Source organism: Myxine glutinosa, chromosome 6 (assembly GCF_964187855.1).
Source record: "Myxine glutinosa chromosome 6, kmMyxGlut1.1, whole genome shotgun sequence".
Lineage (NCBI taxonomy): Eukaryota > Metazoa > Chordata > Myxini > Myxiniformes > Myxinidae > Myxine > Myxine glutinosa.
Genome location: NC_136266.1, coordinates 153,246,967 through 153,253,773, shown reverse-complemented (window position 1 = coordinate 153,253,773; position 6,807 = coordinate 153,246,967).

Sequence of the window (6,807 nt, the reverse complement as noted above, 5' to 3'; positions counted from 1 at the left end):
TCTGTTCTCTTCACCCTCTCTTTTGCTCAAGGTCATCTGCCATCTGCTTGGAAATCAGCCAACATCACCGCTTTGCACAAAAAAGGTGCAAAAACAGATCCCAGCAACTACAGACCAATCAGCCTTCTCCCAATTATCAGCAAAGTCATGGAATCCATCATTGCTTCAGATATTAAATCTTTCCTCTTCTCCAATGGCTTGATCTCTGATCATCAATTTGGTTTCAGACCTGGTCACTCTACTCTGGACATGCTGCTTCTGCTTTCTCAACAATGGATGGAGGTCCTCAACGCCAAACAGGAAATTAGAGCTGTCTCCCTTGACATTTCACGTGCCTTCGATACGGTCTGGCACCCTGCTCTGCTCTCCAAACTCTCCTCCTTTGGTATCCATGGAAATCTCCACGCATGGCTGGCGGACTTCCTCTCTGGTCGTAGTCAACGTGTGGCCCTGAATGGGTTTCTCTCATCTCCTCTTCCTGTTCAGGCTGGAGTTCCCCAAGGTAGTGTTCTGGGCCCTGTGCTTTTTCTGGTCTTCATCAATGATCTCTCTGACTCTCTTGAAAATCCTCTCTATCTCTTTGCTGACGACTCTACTCTCTGTCGCTCCATTCCTCATCCCTCAGATCGGCAGTCTGCAGCCTCCTCACTCTCTGCAGACCTGGACAAAATCACAGACTGGTCAAACAAGTGGAACATGTCTTTCAATCCTGACAAATCTCACACTCTTACAATGTCTCTCCGAAAGGACCGACTGGACAACCCTCCCATCTACTTTCTCAACAATCCTCTCCAAGAAGTTCTGTCGCTCAAGCTTTTGGGTCTCACTATCTGCCATGATCTTTCTTGGGAAAACCACATTTCCAAGCTGGCCTCCAAAGCCAGTCGCCGACTGGGCATCCTCCGTCGTGCGAAGTCCTTCCTTGGCACACCTGAGCTCCTCACCACATACAAGGCTTTCATCCGCAGCTCAATGGAATACTGTTCCCCCCTCTGGGCTGGTGCTCCTGCCTCACACCTTGCTCGGCTTCACGCTGTTGAGGCCAAAGCTTTCAGAATCATTGGAATCTCCTGCGATGTAGTCAACGCCGAGGGCCTTTCACTCACTCACCGCAGGCAGGTTGGTGGTCTTTCTGTCTTCTACCGACTCCTCTCCGGCCTTGCTCCCCCAGCTCTCTCTGTGCTCTGTCCCCCCAATATTCCTTCAGGTCGCACAAGATCTGCCTGCAACCCTCTTCTGGTTAAACTGCCAAAGTCTAGGCTCTCTGCTCACCTTCACTCTTTCATTCCCCTTTTCTCCCGCCTCTGGAACAAACTCCCCCACTCCCTTCAATCCCACTCCTCCCTCCAGGTCTTTAAAACAGCTGTTCACCACCATCTCTTATCTTCCCCCATCGAAAACCTTGATCTTTTCTACCCCCGGTAATTCACCCCAGAGTCCTTGCAGTGTTCATATGTTTTAATCCTCTCCCACCTCCCCCCAAGTCCTCCCGATGTCCCTGTTCTCAAATGTTGTGTTTGTGTCCTTCCCCCTCTCTTTTGTGTCCTTCCCCCTCTCTCACCATCTTGTCTACCGCTCCCCTTGTGTTTTGTGTGTCGGTTTGTCTTTTTGTGTGATTAATGTTAGCTCTTTCACGAGCCTCGATCTTGTATACAAAAAAAAAAAAAAAAAAAAAAAAAAAAAAAAAAGATGTCGCTAGTTCCTCACATTTTCTTTTCAGTTCTGCAGAATGTAGTTGTTTGTTAGTCTCTTTGTAATGTGACCGCAATGTCAACGGCAGATGCGGTGTTGGTGGTAGAATCCGTTGAGACTCGAACGCAGCTGAAATTGGCGAGAATAGTGAAAGGGCAACAGGAGGGCATTCATTGGTGCTGAGTAGTTTAAGGAAACTCTGCTGTTCATCTACAGGAGTCATATGTGATGTGGGCCGTCTTTCTTTTTTTCAAATCCACTTTTTTGATAGCATCCTGGTTGTAGAAACCAATGTTATGGATTGGAGCTGGCTGAACCTTAGCCGTGTGGTAATTATTCCACTCACACGGCTTGCTTGTACAGGCCACTGATGTCAACCCTAAACGAACTGCTGCCTCCACCTTGAAGAGCAAGGCAGCAACGTGTGAACAGGACTCGCCAAGCCTGGAGGGGAGAGACAAAATAAAATTATATTAAGTACTTACACGGCCCAATTTATTGCAAATTATATGAATATGAAATACTATAGTCTTGAAAGAAAGTGATATTTTCAGTAGCTGTGATGTAATGAAAATACTAACTGAAGTTAAAAATAATAGTTTTATATTTAAACTTACCCAGCCATGCAAGTGCAGTGGGCAGCTTGCACTACTCCGTCGCTGTGTGTGGCTAGCCATGGGCGATGTGAAGTGGGCATTAGCCCGCTGTGATGGACGTACATCAGCTTTCAAGATAATCAACCCTGTTGCAGACTTGACATGATGGACTGTCTGCACGAAGCCAGCAGTGAAGTACCGATGGGCCTCCAGTGACTTATAAGCCTTCATCGCTTGATGTGTGTACACGCCTGGATTGGAGAGAACATGAAAGTAACATTTGGGCAAGTCTTTCAGTAAAAGAGTACGAAGTCTAGCCTTTGGTAGGACAGCTATATCCCCTCAACCGCCCCCTCCCCCAAGTACCGGTTTGACAATCTTCTCAACATTACTAGACCAAATCATACTCGCACACAGATCTGCACAGACTCAGTCTGGAATACATTACATGTCACAGGAACAAACTGCACACATAACATGACAGAAAGTTACACAAAATTAACAAATTAATTTCATTTTTAGATCATGATTTTCTTTTTGCCAAGTATGAGCTGAACTACTTAAACTCTTTACAAAGAATGTAAAGGTATTTGTAGCAATAAATTGAAATATTATTAGCATATAACACATTCCATACCTGGTGTGCTCGTGAGGTACATGTACACATACGCGAACTGAACATCCGGCCAGGCCGTCGGGTCGTTGATCCACGCACTTGTAGTCAGGTTCACTATGTTTTTTCGTTCAAAATTTTGGTAGATTAGCAAAACTATACATTTTTGGAATATTCAGAGCATGAGGAATCCAAAAATTAATGTTTACATTTGCGTAGACACCTTTGCGAAAATGACACTCAGGATAGTGATGAAGATCTGTAAAAGCATATTCCTTAACGGTATAGACCTCGTAGATCCTGTGTATAGGACTTATAGTTCAATCTGATACTACTTATAACTTCCTATAACAACCTATAACTTCAAAGGACTTGCAATATATCATGTATTATGTAATACAGTTATATCACAAATATAAAGACAATGGTTTTCAATTACCTTTGTTTGTTGCTTTTCTATAATCCTGAGCACTATTTTGAGGCCTTTATTGGATTCCTTGACCCAGAAAACATAGGATTAGCATATTTAATTAAGTCTCTAGGTTGACTAGAAGCCGAGATCGCGCAAAATATGTATTTTATGGCGGCCATTTTCAAAATCCAAAATGGCGGCCATGCAGGTGTCTGTGCAAATGCCAACATTGATTTTCAGATTCTCCATGCTCTGAAGATTCCAAAAATGTACAGGTTTGCTAATCCCAAAATTTTGAAAGAAATTATATTTGTTAACATAGTGAACCTGACTATCTTCATCACTGTCCTGAGTGTCATTTTCACAAAGGTGTCTACGCAAATGTAAACATTAATTTTTGGATTCCTCATGCTCTGAAGATTCCAAAAATGTACAGGTTTGCTAATCCCAAAATTTTGAACGAAATTATATTTGTTAATATAGTGAACCTGACTTTTGCCGGAAACCGGTACGGACAAATTGCAAGTTCAATTGCCGATAATTTGGTCTCGTATTTCTCTTTAGCTTCGCTTGGAAGATTGTCAAAATAGTTGTAAGACATGCTGATATAAGTGGCCAGTAGTATGTGACGAAAGTCGTAAGTTAAACCGTTGCAACAACACAAAATCTAGCACTTTCCTGCGCAAGTCTGCAAACACAAAGCACACACACTGCAAGCGCGCGGCGTGATTGTTTTCATCGCTCTAGGGCATGTGACGCCGTTACTAAGTGGAAGTGACGTCACTCCGCCCCCACCCATTAAATAACTGCGCAATAATCACGGTCCATGACGTCACGACAGTCATTAGATATTTGCGGCATTTTAAAATAATCTCAGAATGGTTAAAACCACAAAGGGAAAAATTTTCAGCATGTGTCATTTAACCCCCATGAACTTCGTAAAATTACAATGTGGACAAACAAAAGACAACATATAGGCTCCGATACGGGAATCCATAAAAATTGTCCACTCAACATTGAAAATTATTTCAACAAGAACAACATTCCGCTCTTTCACTCCCTCTCTCTGTTCTCTTCACCCTCTCTTTTGCTCAAGGTCATCTGCCATCTGCTTGGAAATCAGCCAACATTACCGCTTTACACAGACAAGGTGCAAAAACAGATCCTTGCAACTACCGACCAATCAACCTGCTCCCAATCACCAGCAAAGTCATGGAATCCATCATTGCTTCAGATATGAAATCTTTCCTCTTCTCCAATGGCTTGACCTCTGATCATCAATATGGTTGCAGACCAGGTCACTCGACTCTGGACATGCTGCTTCTGCTGTCTCAACAATGGATGGAGGTCCTCAATGCCAAACATGAAATTACAGCTGTTCGCCAAACCAAGACATGTGCCAAACCAACACATGTGCCAAACCAACACATGCGCCAAACCAACACATTCGCCAAACCAACACATTCGCCAAACCAACACATTCGCCAAACTAACACGTGCGCCAAACTAACACGTGCGCCAAACTAACACATGTGCCACACCAACACATTCGCCAAACCAACACATTCGCCAAACTAACACATGCGCCAAACTAATGCATGTGCCAAACCAACACATCCGCCAAACTAACGCATGCGCCAAACCAACACATCCGCCAAACTAACACTTGCACCAAACCAACATATCCGCCAAACGAACACATGTGCGAATCCCAACACATTCGCCAAACTAACACATGCGCCAAACCAACACATTCGCCAAACTAAAACATGTGCCAAACCAACACATCTGCCAAACTAACACATGCGTCAAACCAATACATGCGCCAAACCAAAACACATGCACCAAACTAACACATGCACCAAACCAACAAATTCGCCAAACCAACAGAAGCGCCAAACCAACACATTCGCCAAACTAACACGTGTCAAACGAACGCATTCACCAAACTAACACATTCGCCAAACTAACACATGCGCCAAACCAACACATTCACCATACTACCACATGCACCAAACCAACACATTTGCCAAACCAGCACATGTGCCAAACCAACACATTCGCCAAACTAACACGTGCGCCAAATTAACAAATTCGCCAAACCAACACAAGCACCAAACCAACACATTCGCCAAACTAACACATGTGTCAAACCAACACATTCACCAAACTAACACATTCACCAAACTAACACATGTGCCAAACCAACACATTCGCCAAACTAACACATTCGCCAAACCAACACATTCACCATACTACCACATGCACCAAACCAACACATTTGCCAAACCAGCACATGTGCCAAACCAACACAAGCGCCAAACCAACACATTCGCCAAACTAACACATGTGTCAAACCAACACATTCACCAAACTAACACATTCACCAAACTAACACATGTGCCAAACCAACACATTCGCCAAATTAACACATTCGCCAAACCAACACATCCGCCAAACGAACACATGAACCAAACCAACACATTCGCAAAACTAACACATGCGCGAAACCAACACATTTGCCAAACCATCAGATGTGCCAAACCAACACCTCCACCAAACTAACACATGGGCCAAACCAACGCATGCGCCAAACTAACACATGTGCCAAACCAACACATTCATCAAACTAACCCTTTCGCCAAACAAACACAAGCGCCAAACCAACACGTGTGCCAAACAACACATTCACCAAACTAACACATATGCCAAACCAACACATTCATCAAACCTACCCTTTCGCCAAACAACACATTCGCCAAACCAACACATTCGCCAAACCAACACATCCACCAAACTAACACAAGCACGAAACCAACACTTTCGCCAAACCAACACATTCGCCAAAGTAACACCTGCGCCAAACCAACACATTCGCCAAACTAACACATTTGCCAAACCAACACATTTGCCAAACCAACACATTCGCCAAACTAACACATTCGCCAAACTAACACAAGCGCCAAACTAACACATGTGCCAAACCAACACATTCGCCAAACTAACCCAAGCGCCAAACAAACAAGGGCCAAACTATCACATGCGCCAAATCAACACATCCGCCAAACGAACACAAGCGCCAAACCAACACATTCACCAAACCAACACATGTGCCAAACCAACACATTCGCCAAACTAACCCAAGCGCCAAACAAACACAAGCGCCAAACTATCACATGCGCCAAACTAACACATGCGCCAAACAAACATATTCACCAAACCAACACATGTGCCAAACCAACACATTTGCCAAACCAACACATTTGCCAAACCAACACATGTGCCAAACAACACATTCGCCAAACTAACACATGCGCCAAACCAACACATTCGCCAAACTAACACATGCGCCAAACCAACACATTCGCCAAACTAACACATGTGCCAAACCAAGATGTTCGCCAAATGAACACATGCGCCAAACCAACACATTCGCCAAACTAACACATGCGCCAAACCAACACATGCTCCGAACTAACACATGCGCCAATCCA